This window comes from Python bivittatus, unplaced genomic scaffold (genome assembly GCF_059951505.1).
Source record: "Python bivittatus isolate LINGU-HERP-01145 unplaced genomic scaffold, Pbiv_v1 ctg000850_np1212, whole genome shotgun sequence".
NCBI classification, from domain to species: Eukaryota; Metazoa; Chordata; class Lepidosauria; order Squamata; family Pythonidae; genus Python; species Python bivittatus.
Genome location: NW_028277112.1, coordinates 30,231,532 through 30,249,409, shown reverse-complemented (window position 1 = coordinate 30,249,409; position 17,878 = coordinate 30,231,532).

The following is a 17,878-nucleotide window of genomic DNA, read 5'->3' as shown; positions in this document are numbered from 1 at the left end:
ATGTTTTTGTTTGTTGTGGCTGTGTTTGTCTGGGCTGCTCTGTTTCTAACTGTTTTAATTGTATATTTTAATATGTTATAAGCCATTCAAAGTCTTTTGGAATGGGCAGCCTAAATAAATAAATTCAATGCATAAATAATCTCCTTTAATATTAATACAAACCCTTACTTTTTTTTCCCCTATATGATTCCATTGTTGCTCTAATGCTATAATAATCAGAGCAATTGGAAACAAGTTGTTCTTTTGCTCCTATGTCCCTCCATCATCTGTGGAAACGTTGTAGTAAGGAAGAACTAATAGTTCAGCTTCATAGGAACAAAGCTGCAACATTCCTATGTGGATAGATAGATGATCAATAGCTGATAGATAAATGAATGGAAGGGGAAGCTTTGCAGTACTATGCACAGGGGGTGGGAAAGCCCAGACAAAAACAGCCACAACAAAAGTTACCCCCTGGAACAAGAGCTTCTAGGTTTGATGATGGTTCATTGACATGGTGCACCATTATTAGATCAACCTCAGAATTATTTAAAAAATAGAAATTCCTGATGGGAGAGAATAAAGCAACCCAGCAGCCCATGATCAAATGGGTGCCCGCTGGAGGGGGGGAGGGGGCCAGGCCCTGCAGCCAGTCAGAGCTGTGGCTGCTACGACAACGGAATGAAGCCCAGGCATCCATCTTCTCTAAAGTGCTTAGGCCAGCTTGGCTCAGAAAACAGTAGTTTGGAATCCAAAGTGGAAACCACAGGTGCAGGGTGTGTTTCCATTAAGCTGAGAGTGGGGGGAGGACAGTGTTCTCCATAGAACTCAGGAAGCGTTGAGTGACCCATACTGGCAATGGGCCAAACAGAAAATACAGATCTGCCTGGCTTTCCAAATAATTGAAAGCTATAGTTCTATAATATTCCGTATTGAGCAAGTTCTGCCTCAAATATTCTGTCCAGTTCTAGGACCTTTTTAAAGAAAGACTCAGAGAAATCAGAACAGGTGCAAAAAAAAGAAAAGAAAAGAAAAGAAAAGAAAAGAAAGCAATGGGGATGATAAGAACAAGTATAAGAATTTCCAGAGCAAATTTAATTTAACATGGACACCCTGACTGAGCAAGACACTATGTGGGCGTATTGCTATTTTCCTGGTTACAATAACTTTTCATTTTTGTACATATTAATTCCATAAGATGGATACCATATATCTCTTATCTGTGGATATTAACTTTATATGAATGACATCTTGTATTCTGAGCCATAACACTGGATTTTCATTATACAGAGACGTAATAACTTTAAATGAATATACAATCTAGATAGTTATGCAAGCATAAGGAGCTAGAGAGGTGGTCCTGGCAGCTTTTTAAAGGGGTTATCATCATTGGCGATGGAAAAAAAGCAGCATTTCCCCCATTACTTTTTCTGCTAGTCCCAGCAAAGCAATTATCAGTCTACAGCAACTCTACTTGTGATGCTGTGTGCTAATGCCTGCTTTGTATCTACCTTTAGGTGTACAATTTCATAGAAGCAAGCACCTCAATTAGGCATTATTCAAACAGCCTAGGTCTAGCTGTGCATTCCAAGCCATGCACTGTGTGCTTAACATCTGCTAGAATCAATTTGAATGACCATTGTCCATATGCTATGGGCATGAAAGAATGGCACCCTGGTGATGGAAAAACTCATTAATTGCCACCTTTGCTATAAACCTCACCAAAACTAAATACCTAATATGGGTGATTATTCAGAATCATCTTAGCAATATCTTCATTGAGCATAGTCTTAATTAATTTTCAAGTATATTCATCATGTATTACATATGAAGCTCCATAATAATTTTGCACATAAAGTCATACAACCTCACCAAGTACAGAAAATTCAACTGAAAAAAGTAGAGCCAGAGGGAGAATCAGCAGCTGAAAATCCAAGATGGGTTGAGTTTTCAGACCCTTTCCAAAAACAGCTAGCATAAGGGGAAAATCCCTAAATAAATATGGAGTGACTGCATTGGCATCAATTAAAACTAAATTAAAATGTTTTCAAGATGTGACTTTTAAGACACCACATCCCTAAATACACTGGTATTAGGGCAAGTTATTATTTGAAGTAATGATGTGCAACCTAATTGAAGTGAAATGACAGAATGTGTGTGTGGGGGGGGCGGGGAGAGAAATGGAGAAGAAAGAAGAAAAGAAGTTGATGCAGATGAGAATTCTTAAATAATATTATACCGTTCTTCTACTGACCTGATGGAAAAGTAATTGGGAGACAAGTACTAAAACAATAGTTCACCCAGCGAAGTAAGCTTGATTTTATCGTGGCTATTGAGGGAAATAGTCTGGGGAGGGAGGAGCTGGGGATGGCAGCTGGTCTCAGCCATGTGGAAAGAACCTCTAGGGACTACCACTTCAGAAGATGGGTGGGAGGGGGAGGGAAACTGTAGGTTTGAATGCCTTCCAAGAGTATTTTTCTTAAATGCCTGAATGTGCCCTCTGCACCTTCCCCCCCCCCCCCAGAAGACCACATGTCAAGGAGAAAACTAAGATAAAGCTATTTTTGTTAGTGCTCTAGTTTTCCACTATCTGGGATGTTTTCATTTAGGGTTAATATTAAAGCCTCCATTTTCTGAATGTATAGAGTCACTTGCCATTTTTCATGGTGACCTGTGGCAGATCTGCACTCTCTGCTTGGCCCATCATCAGTACGGGCCACTCACCGCTACCTGAGTGCAGGAATGGACGATGTTATCCACTCCCATCCCATTGTAAATGCACTCCACGCCCATATTTTCCAGCTTCAATTCAAAAATGCTGCTTTTAGACCAGAGCCATCTTAAGCCCTTCAGAGTGGGTACTATCTAAGTACCATTCACTAATACTTCATGCTACTCTTGCAAAGCCCCCAAAACAGTTCATTGAAATGCCTGGCATGCCACATCTTCTCCAGTGGCTGGGCACTTCCCTAGGCAGCTATTTCAGCCAGGCTGCTACATTCTCTGCTGGTTGGCAGTTGCTGGTTTCTTGTTTTTGTTTTTTAATGCAACTGATCCAGCAATGATCCATTAAGTCAATGCACTATCTTCAACCCTAGAAGCTTATGTTCCATGCAACCCTTACACCTCTCAGTGGACACCCATTGGGTCTTTTTCCAGGCTGGGTGAAGCATGCTTCCCTTTCTTTCCCAACCTCTGCTCATAAAACTGCAAAGCTTCCTTTCCCTTTTCTTTATTTTTAAAACATCTTTAAATTGCAACATGGGAATATTGCTGCTTTGTTTCTATGAAGCTGAACTATCTGCTCTTTTTTGTTGCAAATTTTCCATGGACCTACTGAGGAATTTAGGAAGAAAAGAACAATCTGTTCCCTATTGCTTTGATTACTGTGGCACTGGAGCTAGGATGGTACCATAAGGAAAAAAGAAAAAAGAAAGGATCAGTATTAACATCAAAGGAGATAATGTGGGAAAGAAGGGTGAAGGCATCCATGCTTGCAAACATCTAGGAAAGGAAAGGAAAGGAAAGAAAGGAAAGGAAAGGAAAGGAAAGGAAAGGAAAGGAAAGGAAAGGAAAGGAAAGGAAAGGAAAGGAAAGGAAAGGAAAGGAAAGGAAAGGAAACTAGTGAGGAGGGAACAATTCCTAGGAGGAAAAGACAGGAACTGGTAGACTTGGTCCACACAGGAGCTGGCAGACAGTGACACTTGCCTTCCCTACATGGATGCAAAGGCCAAAAAGAAAGAGAACAGCCAATCTGGTCTTGCAGAAGCTGTGGTTGGACTGAGCACCAGTCCAGCCCCATTGCCAACCCACTGCAATCCAGATTGGCATTTCTGAAGGTGGCTTAGGAAACAGCCAGAATCAGCACAGGAGATGGTTTTTGTGATTTATAATAAGAAGGGGTCCTTTCTGATACTGCTGTTGTAGAAGGGCTGTATCTAAGGTTCCATCCCTGTGTGGAGGAAAAGATGTTTCCATAAAATGAGAACCAGGGCTTTCTCAAGTGGCCTTGAGCCATTTATGCAGTTGGCAAATGCTCCTGAGGAAATGCTAAGATTATTATGCTGTAGCAGGGATCAAAGCAATCTGTCAACAGTCCTATGTTGTATCTTATGTTATATTATGTCAAATCACAGAGAGTACAGAAGAAAACCTTGATGGAAATATGCAAGAACCTGGGCAAAAGGGGCTGTGTCAACCCCACTAGGTGGACTAGACCATGAAATCAACTTCACAGGAAGACTAAAACTACTTTTATTGAGATTGGTTATAATAACAGCATCTTACAAGTCTGATTTTGTTGTACCGCCTCCTTCTTCTAGTTCAGCAAATTAGGGAGGTGTTTGTCTGAGCTGCTTCTGAACATTATCTGCACATTCTGGACTTAAAAATATTTTAGCCCTGGTTGCCTTGGCAACAGAGTCTGCATATCTTCATCAAGATCATCTTCCTTACTTTCTACAAGCTGAAACATTCTTTAAGCCCTGAGAAACAAGGTAATATTCACAAGCGGCTCAGGCAGATGCCTTCCTGATTCACTGGAGTATAAGGGTCAGGGTGGGGAGAGGTACCATACAATCAGACTTGCAAGATTCTGTTATAGCCAATCTCAGTGAAGGTACTTTAGCCTTCTTGTGGAGTTATTTCCTGGTCTGGCCTATGTAGTGGGGCTGATGCTAACAGAACCCTGTTATTATTGACATACAGGACGCTCAATATCTGGGAATAAAGGTAGATTTTGCTTCCAGTGAATATAGTCCCCAAGCAATTTAATTATGCACTTGGTTAGCAATGACAGTACTTTATCAACACAAGAATCTGAACTGAAATGTGTAGGTAAACCTCCCCTTTATGAAGGCAATTCCTGGACCTGTAGGTATGTTCTTCCACCATTAACTGCCCAAATTATAAGCAATTGAATTCATTGCAACAAATTCAATGGGAACCATTGGGAACTGGTTGTATTTGCATTGCCTTAAATCCTAATATCTATATATCCTTGCTCAAGGACACAGTTCTTGATCATGCTGGACTGTGATTCTGGAATATGATGGAAAACTAACCTAAGTGAAAACACAGATCTAATTTTTGTGGACCACATGTTATTTTCATTGCAGTTCTCTTGTATTTATGTAGGCCAGATAGCAACCACTTCCACTCATATGAAGGTGAATTATTCTCTTCTATAGAAAAAAACCGATCTACAAGAAAAACAATGCAGGAATTAAAAACAGATCTACCAGGGAATATATCTAATATATCAACAACCTTCCTATTTACATTTCCAAAAACCCATATCTTGTGAAAAGAGCACAGTTTGGGCCAATTAACTACCCAGAACATGATGTCCTGCAAAACATGATGGATATCTCATTCCTGAACCATCTCTTGAATTCCCCACTTCTTTGCTGGTTATTCTTGTGGAAGACACCTTGCTGATGTTGACAACAAATTTATTTTTGACATAGGAACTTGGAACTTCAAGCTGCTTTTCCATTTTACAGTGCAATTAATATAATGATAGAGCATTTAATAATAGCATACTGTCTCAGAGTAGAATCTTACTACCTTTGTTTACAACCATTCAGTGACAGAGAACCAGAATAAAAAGAGAGACGAGTGTGAAAAAAAGCATTTCTGATCTGTGCACCTTCTGAAACCATAGAGCTATCTAAGGCAGTTGCTTAATCAGTCAGTCATGTCTGCTTTGGGCAATTTTGCATTGCAGCTGAAGCTGCTTGTCTCCCATGCTGCTCACAGCTGTGTCTTAAGCCAACTTCAGAAATTCCTGAATGGACTGGAGTGGATTGGAAATAGGACCAGCCTGAGCACAGTTTGGATTATGAGTAATACCTGATTAGTGTTCCCATCCTTATTGCACTTCCCATCCATGCAGGGAAGGCAAGCCTCAGTGGCTGGCTCCTGTGTGGATTCGCCTACCAGTGCCTGCCTTTTCTTTTTAGGGATTTTTTGCTTCTCCCTAGTCCCCATTCCTTTCCTTTGCTTCCCCAGATATTTGCACACATGGATGCATTCATACCCCTCCCCCTTCCCACCTTGTTTCTTTCTTTTATGGTTGCATCATTGCTCTCATGCTATAATAATGAGAGCAATAGGGCACATGTTGTTCTTTTGCTCCTATGTCCCTGTGTAGGTCCATGGAAACTTTGGCAGCAGAGAAGAACTAATAATTCAGCCTCATAGAAACAAAGTAGCAATGTCACTATATTGCAATTTAAAGATGTTTTTAAAAAGGAAAGGAAAGTTTTGCAGTACCTTGTACAGATGGTGAGAAAGGAAAGGGACCATGCTTCACCCAGCTTGGGCAGAAACAGAAAGGGTGCCTGCTGGGACAGATAAGATTTGAATGGAACATGAGGAGAGTTGATTGACTTAATGGACCATTGTTGGATCAATAACAAGAATCTCTCTCTCTCTCTCTTCAGCAGCTGGTGACCAGCAAAGAACATAGCAGCCTGACAGCTCAGGGCAAAAAGTCTGCCCAGGATAGTGGCCAGCTTCTAGAGGGAAGGGGGTGTGCCAAGCACAACAGCCAATCAGAGCTGTGGCTGTGTAGAGAGTAAGGAAAATGACTGTGATGGAGATAGCAAGCTCCATTGCCAAGGGCTAAAACATTTTTAACTCCAGAATATCTAGATAACATTCAGAAGTAGATCAGGCAGAGGCCTCCCTAATTCATTGAACAATAAGAAGGAGTAAAAGGTACAGCACAATCAGACTTGCAAGATTCTGTTATTATAGCCAGTTTCAATAAAAGTAGTTTTAGCCTTCCTGTGAAGTTGATTTCATGGTCTGGTCTACCTAGTGGGGCTGACATGCTACTATTATAATGGCATGAAGCACCAGTGACCATCCACTCTGAAGGGCTTAAGACAGCTCCGGTTCACAAAACAACATTTCAAAATTGGAAAACACAGGTGTGGAGTGCATTTCAATAGTGTGGGTGTGGGAGGAGGTTTCCTGCACTCAGGAAGTGGTAAGTGGCCTGTACTAGTTTTGGGGCAAGCAGAAAGTACAGATCTGCTGTTAGGATGAAACTGCCATCCAGCAGCAACAACTAGTAGAGCACTACCAAGATTTAGAGAATAGTCTAAACCTGCTCTGATCATGTGATTTATTTTAATTTTTTAAAATTAAGCTTTACATTTACTTTGGGGGTTAGGTTATGGTGCCAAATCACAATGCCATATCAATTTATTATTTATAGAATGCCATGAAACTTTCTATTAAATAGCATTAATGATTTATTTGTAATAGCTAAGTATAAATTGCTTACAGTTCTTTCTTACTTTTCCCTAGTTGAAACCTCACTCCTCAGTTAGTTCTTCTATGTGTGTGTGTGTTTGTGTGTGTTTTCTTTCTGGGTTCTTCCTTTCAATATAAGGTGTTGTTTATGTTTATTATTATCACAATATAATGTGATCCTTCTACACACCAAGGATCACATTTAGTATGTTTCCTCCTTTGAGTCATAAACTATATGTACTGTAGATGTACACAACAAACAATAAGCCACATTAATGTTTACCTAATTGTGTCAGTCACCTTGAATAGCACCTGGGATATCATTCTGTCCCAATCAACGGTTGCTATTTCTAGATCAGTATAATGTAAATCCTGCCTCTACAAATCATAGATTGTGGGCTTGGAGAAAAGGAACAGAAGACAATTGGATATTGTCATCCATTGGTGATACTAACTCATTCTCAGAATGTTGATCTGTTGGCACGCTTCTCTGCTTGGCTTGTTTCTGAAACTTCTTGTGAATATGAGGATTACTGCTTCTCTGATACTAACTGCAAGTGTACTTGGCTCCTCCTAATTGTGCCTCTGATTGTCTTGATAACAAAAGATCAAGGTGTCTGACACTATTCTTGTACAGTCAGTAGTTCTGATGGTCCCTTCTGGTTATCTAATTCCCATCTCACTTTGGCTCTAGGATGCAATTGTGGCAAAACACTTGGTCCATTATAATTATTAAAGTAGAGCTGGGAGATTTTTGCTTTTACATATGATACACATATTTCCTTGAAATCAAACCAGGGAGGGTGTAAATTTGTTTCCAAAACTGGAACTAAAATTCATAGCTGTCATTCCATGATTAGCTGCACAGACCTCTACTTAGTAGCTTGGATGGGAGGTGCTTATAATATAAGAAAACTAAGAATAGATGTTCCTACACTAGAATTTGCTTTGCAATTTGAGCTGCTCTTCTGCTTCCTTATTGGCTTGTGGATAGTGGAAGAGCATTTCTCCATAAAAAGTGTTAACTATGTCCCTGTAAATTATATCTGCATTATAACCATTTTTTAAAAAACAATCAGTGCAGTAGATCACTTAAGACTGACCATGGTTGCAGTCTTGAAATGTCTGAAAAATAGCATATGGTAACTAAGTCCTAAGGTGGGTTTTTTGTTTTTTGTTTTTTGGTGCCTTTGAGTCAGTGCCTGGACAAGCACTGGTGCCTTTGGTGCCTTTGAGTCCAAGCCTGCCTGGACAAGTCTCTACAGATTTCTTGGCAAGGTTTTTTGGAAGTGGTTGGCCATTGCCTCCTTCCTGGGGTTGAGGGAGAGTGACTGGCCCAAGGTCACCCAGCTGGCTTTGTCTCTAAGGTGGGACTAGAACTCATGGTCTCCTGGTTTCTAGCCTGGTGCTTTAACCACTAGGCCAAACTGGCTCTCAGTCCTTAGTACTAATGATAAATTCACAGACAAAACTCCAATTTTCTTTCAGTTTCTAGTTTGCATTCATATAACCATCAGTGTTTTTTTGCTGAGAAGGTTTTGCTACAAATGTTTAAGCTTTTTTGGCAACTACATGGAAAGTCTTGCACGTGTTCTCCACGTCTAAGTGTTCTTATGAAGTTTTTAAAACAGACTTATCAGCTGGAATAACAATTTTGTCACCATAGACCAGGGGTCGGGAACCTTTTTGTCTGAGAGAGCCATGAACACCACATATTTTAAAATGTAATTCCATGAGAGCCATACATTATGTTTAAAACTAAATACAAGTAAATGTGTGCATTTTATGTAAGACCAACACTTTTAAAGTACAATAAGTCTCTGAATTCTTTTTAATAACGTTATGCTGTTGCTAACCAATGATGAATAAAGTACTTTTTACCATTAATGCGACTTCTGGTGCTGCATGGTTTTGCTGATGGCTTTGTAGTCTGGTTGATACGTGGTGAGGTTAAGCTTCATGCAGGCGTTGAGACTTCCATCCGTTAAACGTGATCGTAGGTTGGTCTTAATGTTCTTTAGATGTGAGAAAGACTGCTCACATGCATACGTAGAGCCAAACATTGTCAGTACAGCAATACCCACACGATGCAGTGTGTGGTATGTGACGGGAAGTGCGTTCCAAGTTTTGACAATCAGCTGGTCCGCGGGTTGAAGTTTTTTCATTTCTCCCCACTTGTGTTTGCTCGCCAACTCTGCTTGCTGCGTGCAAGTCTTTCCAAATCTTCATTCAGTGACTTGAACTTATTCACCCACATGTCTGAGGCCTTCAGGTCAGCAGCTTGTAGCTCAAAATCTCTGACGGAGACACTGGGGATGTAACTCAGGTCGGCGCTGTCCACTGCACACTCGTGTGGATGGGTGATGAACTTAAAAAGATGAGTGTGCTCACGAAATTCTCCAAAGCGCGCTTTGAATGACTGCAGGAGATTAGATGTGAAGCCCGCTAGCTGCTGAAGATCAAGATGTTGAGCAGGGTCACTTGCTGTGCATGCATCTTTAAACTCTCCCAGTTTTTCAAAGTGTAGTAAACGACCTGTTTCAATGTCGGCGATGAAGACTTCTAGCTTGTTTTCAAATGCAAACACTGCTTGTTGAAGGGATAAGACTGTATTTCCAACGCCTTGCATTTTCACATTGAGCTGGTTCAGATGTTCAGTCATGTCCACAAGATAGTAGAACTTCAGGAGCCACTCAGTGTTAGCTAACTCAGGATGCTCGACGTTTTTCATTTCAAGAAAAGTCCAGATTTCGCTCAGACAAGCCACGAAACGGCTGAGCACCTTCCCTCTTGAAAACTAACGCACATTGCTGTGCAGAAGCAGACCAGCATAATTATTCCCAACTTCATCCAGCAGTGTTTTAAACTGGCGATCATTTAAAGCTCGGGCAACAATAAAGTTGACCACCTGAATGACCAGCGACATCACCTCACCAAGCTGCTCACCACACATCTGAGCACAAAGCGCCTCCTGATGTAGGATGCAGTGAAAAATTAGGATGGGTCTCTTTTCATGTTCACGAAGAAGCGCTACGAATCCTCTGTTTTTCCCCACCATGCACGGAGCACCATCAGTACACACCGAAATAAGTTTATCCATTGGTAGATTTTGTTCTTTAGCGAACTCAGTGAAAGACTTGAATAAATCCTCCCCTCTTGTTGTCCCTTTCATAAGGAAAACAGCAAGACTTTCCTCACGTAGTGTGTCACCGACAGCATACCTTGCAATCACGCTGAACTGGGATAAATGACTTACGTCTGTTGACTCATCCAAAGTGAGAGAAAAGAATGGTGCTGCATTTATGTCCTTCACTTGTGCTGCCTCAATTTGATTTGCCATCATGATGGTACGATCGTGAACAATTCTTGCCGACAGAGGCATGTCTTTTATTCATTTGATTATCTTGTCTTTATCCGAAAAGTCGTCAAAAAGTTCATTGGCAACATCAAGCATGAATGTTTTGGCATACTCCCCATCTGTGAATGGCTTTCTGTTTCTCACAATTGCTAAAGCGCCAGCAAAGCTAGCCGAATTCCAGTCACCTTGTTGGGTCCAAACACAGAGTTGCTGCTGACTAGCTTGCACTCTACACAGTAGCTCTTGACATGCTTTCTTCCTGCTGTCCCCCGCAGGATATTTCGATGCAAATGTAGTATGGCGTGTGTCGAAGTGCCACTTTATATGTGACCGTTTCATCGATGCAATTTTATCATTGCATATTAGACACACTGCAGAACCTGGTCTCTCCACAAAGGCGAATTCCTCTGTCCATTCCTGCTGAAAAGTACAATACTCCTCATCTTTTTTTCTTTTAGGCATCTTCTTCAATAAAAGGGTTTCTGCAATTAGCTAGCTGACTGAGGTGAGGAGGATACCACCCCAGGTAGTGGTCCGTGGGGCAGGGCAGAGGTAATGAAGGCAGGGTAGCCAATTGCGGGTGTAGCTGGTGGGATGGACCCTTACAGGCCGTCAAGGAGGTTAGGCCCAAGCCGGGGGCTCGATTTTTGGCCACTGGTGGAAAGTGGCACCGTGCCTGAAATATGTCTCATACCTCATTGGGGCCACAAACAGGGGGCCAGCCCAAGATGAGGACTCACCCAACAGAGCAGGGGCAGCGGAAGCAGGATGCAAAGCAGTGCACCCGGATCGCATTCGCGTGGGCCGCCGACGGGAGCTAGGCCGAAGCTGGGGCCTCGATTTGCAGCTGCCTGTGGAGGACGATGCGGCTCCAGGCCCGTTCGGCCGCAGATGCTGCGGGGCAAGGTAGGGTGAGTCCCAAGGATGCCGGATGCAGATGTGATGCGGAGGAGGGCGTGGCCTGTGCTCGGCGGATAGAAGACGTGTTCTAAGCCTTACCCCGTTATTTTTTTTATTAAAGATTTGGCAGCGAGCCAGATGCAGCCATCAAAAGAGCCACATCTGGCTCGCGAGCCATAGGTTCCCGACCCCTGCCATAGACAATCCATGTGATATTTTCTCTCTGCAAAGACTGAGTTAAGTATAGTAGGCAGGCTGTGTGTATGTGATGATCAACTATTGTGTACAAAGTTCAATACGGCCTGTAGCTTGGGTCAATAGCAGTAATTGGTGTTTATGTGAATAAAACAGTAAGAAACAAAGGGCTGAGACAACCAAGGTTCAACTCCATCCTCAGCCATAGAAACTCACTAGGTGATTTTTTGGGCTAGTCATTCTCCCTTCCCCAATGTACATCCCACAGTTGTTGTGGGGACACAACCCCTCCAAGCTGCCTTGAGCTTCTGGCAAAAAGGCAGGATATAGGCTGTACCTCTCTCTTTTCATGGCTCAGTTTGGCTACTTCAGATGTATACATATACATACTATGCATTTTCCTTTGGCCATGATATCATTAGTGAGTCTGTTGGTTCAGTCATCATTTCAATCATCCCATGCTAAACTCTAAAAATCCTTTTTTACTTTGAGAAGAACAGCTTCTTCCTTAAGCCTTAAATTTACTGGAGGAAATTTTAAGGTTCCTATTTCCTCATAAGTTTCTGCAGAGAATATGTCCACATGTCACACCCAGCTAACTGGAACAGATGCTTCTTACCCTGGAAGCTTTTTATCTGATTATTAAACACATATGTTTTAAACTCATTCTCTGCCTCTAAAAGGGGGGTCCCTATTCAGTTTCCTTTTTTGTTTCCATGGTCTGCAAAGAATGCAATAGTATGTTGGAGAGGAGACAAGACTTGGTAGCTTCTGCAGATAGATTCTGAAATCATGTTATCTCAGCTTTGGAATTAATCATAGTCACTACTACCAGTTCTTGGGAAGTTAAGCTACTTCCCAAGAACTGGTTGAGTCAACAGGCCCATATTTTTTTACTTCTCTTACCACTCCTATATGATAGGCAGTTGCAAAGCTGTTTTCTGAGATTTGCAACAATCAATAATATTAGTATCGCTTTCTGTCCTCTGTGCCTGTCCTTTCTCTCAGTTAGTAACCCTAGACCTCTTAGGTAGCATTGCTTTGATAATACTTATCCCATGATATTCCCCCACCCAGACTTGTATGGCCTGGCTCCTCCCTGCTTCCCTCTATAAACAGTCTTCCCATGAGTGTTTGCATGCCAGGAACATTTTAGCAACTTCTTCCAATCCCTTAAATTTTCTGGATCCTGAATCTGGCTCTTGATCACTTCTGACTTTCTTTTCCACCCAGCCCCTTCTAAAGTTAACTTCTATTTGTAGCTTTTGGATTAAGCCTTCTACAGTCTGCTACAGATAATTTTGTTTCTGCCAGCTTCATCCTCATCCTCATCTGCTTTCTCATGCAACAACTTCATATATGCCTCAGCAGATTCTCCTGGCATCTCTTCCCTTTGATGAAAGCAAACTCTCTCATGGATCTGGTTTATCTTGGGGAAAAAATTATCAGAGTTTCCTAAGAAAAAGTCATAGTTATTTGGAGCAAAGGCAAAAGACTAAAAACTGTCTATGGTCCAACTGAAATTGTAGTTCTTCTTCTGCATGCAGTTTGGTAGCAATTCTACAGCAGAAGAACTTCTATTTCTAACCATGCCAACCAGCTGTTATAAAACAGACTTGTAGTATAGAAAATGTTGCAAAGATAGGCCTCAAAACTATGTAAGTTAAGGCTTCAGACAAATTCTACTGATGTTCAGGAATCTCCAAAACTGTAAGGTGATTCAGACATCTGACCTCTTATCTTTTTTTTTTTCTTTAAAACATTGCAAGAGCTGAAGTGCATGGCTCGTCTACAGTCAAGAAAGGAAGGAAGGAAGGAAGGAAGGAAGGAAGGAAGGAAGGAAGGAAGGAAGGAAGGAAGGAAGGAAGGAAGGAAGGAAGGAAGGGAAAGGAAAGGAAAGGAAAGGAAAGGAAAGGAAAGGAAAGGAAAGGAAAGGAAAGGAAAGGAAAGGAAAGGAAAGGAAAGGAAAGAGAATTTGAGTTTTTTTCCTGCTTCTGTTCCTTCTGTTTGTTTGTTTTTTTCCTTTCCATAGAAGATTTGGCTCCTCCTTGTCTTACTCACTAATTGGGATTATATTTCACTATATTCCTACCCAGTGCAAACAGCAAATAAGCAGCACAATTAAACTGAAGTAGCACAATGGAGCATAATGGATAAACTAGGACTCAGTAAAAGTAAACCTAGATGGGGCAGCATGCACACGAGCCCAGCTACATAGAGAATACTGTGCATATGCCACAGACACATTCTTAGTGCTTTCATGACGTCCACAAAAAAGCATAGGTGGCTCAGTGTAAAATGCCAAGCACTCTGCTGCTGGTCATGGCTGAAGAAACAGGTTCTGCATTCTTCTGTCACCTGAGGCATGGAAGGAACACACTGTTCTTCTTCTTCTTCTTTTTTTTTTACTCAGAGCAAAGCAGTTGCAAGCAAGCAGCTCAACTAAACTGAAACTGCTTCACCCAGGAAATGGATGTTTTTCTTCATTCACACTTCTCTCCTCTCCTCCCTGCTCCTGTCCCTCTTAGGAAAGTATAATGCGCTTAGAGCAAGACTGCTCAGCTTAAACTTGCAGTATCTTGGGTGTGCCATGAAAACTGAATGGATTACCGTGTGGTACAGCTCTCTGCTTATCAACTCTGTGATTGATTTTTTTTTAAGTGGTGTGAGTGTGTAATCTGGATTTTGTTGGGGAGAGAGGCATGGGAGTCAGTGGGGAGCAAGCAATGAAAGATGCATCATGATGCAACACCTGCAACTTACATATGTGTACCAGATGTCAACACGCAAGGATGTCAGGGCAGGATTTGTATCATGATGTCACTCTGCATGTCTCATCATATTTCATCTAATCTTGGTCTCCTGAAGATGCCTACAAGAGAGGTCTGCTATTTGTGTAGATCTGTCTTTAACTGTCTGACAAATAGCACCATTTGGGCTTCAGAACTTGGCACTGCACTTTGAAGCATGGCTGGCAGTGGAAGCAGGAGTTTTGGACTTCCCATTTACTTTCTGTCTATCACACGTAATAATGCAAAGTGACCCATACTGCACTGTTACACTGCAAATGTTCATGGCCAAGTTCCCTTTTATAGACTGACTATAGACTTCCTTGTGGTCTCATGACAGGCCCATGTTGCCCCATTGGAGGCTCCCACATTCCAGCTCATGAGTTGCTCTTTCTGAGTTATGGAGTGTTACAGAATAATGATACAACATCATGTCTTTGCAACAAGGAAACATTACTGAAAAGGAATAGGGGATGTGGTTTTCAGTGGCAGCCATGCTTCAGCCATAATTGCGTCAAAAATCTAGCCAAACATTGGTTTCCCTGGCAAGATTTTTATTTGACATTTGTCCTACCTCATTCAGGAAATTTTATTGTATTTATTTCTACTCTTCCTGTGTTATATCTTCGTTGCTTCCAAACAAACATAGGAAAAAAATCCTTTAAGGACAGAAAGATGGAGTAACCACACATTTTTTATTGATAATACTAGGGCGGATGTTTAGCTGGCAACATGCCAGGTAAATAATCTTCAAGTAAAGCAAGAAAATAAATACGAATAACATGCATTTATTTCAAATAGAACATTCATTTAAACCTATGTAAACAATAAACATTTTTAAAAATAGGATATGACTAGCCTACACTAGTACTGGTAAGATGCTGAGAATCAGTTAAATTATATTTTACAGTATTGCTTTTTGTGAATATCCTTTGGGAGAGTGGTTTTTGTTTTTTTCATTTCCTGCCCTCTTTCCGAAGAGTTTGAAATTAAAAGTACAGTGAAGAATCTGGGATGGATGTTCAATGTTTTTAAGGACTAGCCCACATCAAAGGGTTAATCCCTGAATTCTTGAATGAAAAAAAAAAGAACTGAGTGTGGAGTAACATGTGCTAAATCAGAGCAAGCCAGAGAACAGACTTCAGCCACTACTCAGGGGAGATGCAACTCTTTGTTTGATGGAATTAATGCTATTGTTCAGGGACAGCTGGTGCCCTGGGTGGTAAAGCGAGACTGCTTCTCTGTCTTTTAACATCACCTCCAAAGAGGTTTGCATATTGGGCTGAGGAGAAATCTGGGAAGGAAAATGGTGAGATGAGGATCCAGATCTATTGCTTCTATGGCTATAGCATGATTTAATGTGAAATCCAGTGGAAGCAGAAAAAGAGAGACTGAGAACTAGCAGCTATAATATTGGACATTCTAATACCATTTGCTGACAAGGTTGGTTTTGAACCTCAATTCTCTGCTTGTAAAATAAAATAATCATGTCCTTCTTGGATGACTATGCAAGAAAGTGATGGACAAAGCACTTAATGTGTTACCATGTACTAGATTAAAAATGGGGCATGCGTGGCAACCATCTGAATCCATCCAATGTGTGAGGGCAACATACGGAGGTAGGTTTTATTGCGGCCTTCCCCAGCTTGAAGTTCTCCAGATGAGTTAAACTTCATCACCTTTGGCCATGTAGATGGGGTGAAAATTCTAGTGGGCTATTCTACTGAGTCAAAGTGCATGATCAAGTTATGTAACCTGAAGTGCAGAAGCACACACAACCCCTGAAAACATTGGTTTTAGCCTTTAGAGACCTCAAAATATTGTGATCCAATTATGTTTAATTTTACAGGAGGCAAAAATTATTAATTGCATGACTGGATCATATTAATCAAGCATGTTAATTCAATTGAACATTAATGAAATGTAAATTAGTTAATTGTTGCTTGCCTGCCTCTTCCTATTTTTGGAAATGTGGCTCCTGACACACCATTTGAAAGCAAATGACATGTTAGGATCTCTTGACACCCCCAAAATGTATATGCCTCTTTCTTAGAGATCTAGAGTTCTGTTGCCTGGAATCTCTTTGGTTGGGATCAGCCCTTGAAACTCCTTCAAGCATCATATACTCAGCCACAGAGCTATACTGATCTGTCTCAATAGGAAATATTAGTTAGTTCACACCAGTCTCTCATACTTTCTCTCATCACATTAATGGATCCTTTGTTTGGCCTATTAACTCACTCAGATGCTACATGGTTATATTTAAACATGACCTTTACCATCTTGGCTGTGATTGGGACAAACTACTAGCGCATAACATCTTTTTCATTTTGGTTTTTCTAATCAATAAGCCTTACACAGCAGGTCTGCCTGGTGATTCCCAGTTTCAAAGATTTTCTCTCTAATTACTAACCTACATTGCAATTTCCTTCCTCTGCTTACTGTTCCTGATTACAGGTGCAATTAGAACAACAACAGAGAAGCTATTTTCCCAAGAAGCTGTATAATACTTCCTCCTCCTATTGTTTCATACTTCTGCGTAAACAATAGTCTGAAAAGACATGCATAGGATTGCATTGTTAAAAATATGTACTTGGAATCACTTTGATTGTATGCTTAATAAGATTAAATTAAACCTTGATTGATCCATTGACAGTTACTTTTGCAACATGTATTGTTTTACCTGGATTATGTATGATTTCAATTCATGTTCTTTTGGATTGAAAGCCTTCTTCTCTACTTCATATATCAGCCTTGAATAACTTTTGATTTACCAAGATGAGTATTGCATGTCAGGCAAATAAAATAACTACTCCATTACTGGGTTGTTAAGCCTTTGCTTTTATTACCTTGCCTAGACTTTGTCAGTCTCCTATTAGGCCTAGGAACAGGTATAGCTCATCTTCTACAACTTTTAATTTCTTAAAAATAAGTTTGTTTGCTTTATTTTAAATTAAAAATGTTTTTAAACAATTTGTTAAAAATCAGTTTACTTACCAAAAGAAAAATCTGTGTGCACAGTATCCCCCAGCTTGCTCACCTTTTTCCAGAATATTCTCCCATGCATGACTTCTCTAAGTAATATATCTTACATGTATTTCCTTTTAATATTTGCAATATTTATATACATTTTGAATGGATTACTACATCACAAAATTCAGAGAAATACAAAACAAAAGAATAACTGGATGCTACTTGGTGTATTACTTGGGGGTATGGCTAATGTTAAGCCTCTCAATCTTTTTAGAGTCCCTTTAGACAGCCATACATTTTACTTGGAATAACCACCATTTTGTTGTGAAAATAATACTGTTTTAAAGTTAAACAATAAAATAAAATGAAGACTCATAACTATGTATTGTCGAAGGCTTTCACGGCTGGCATATGATGG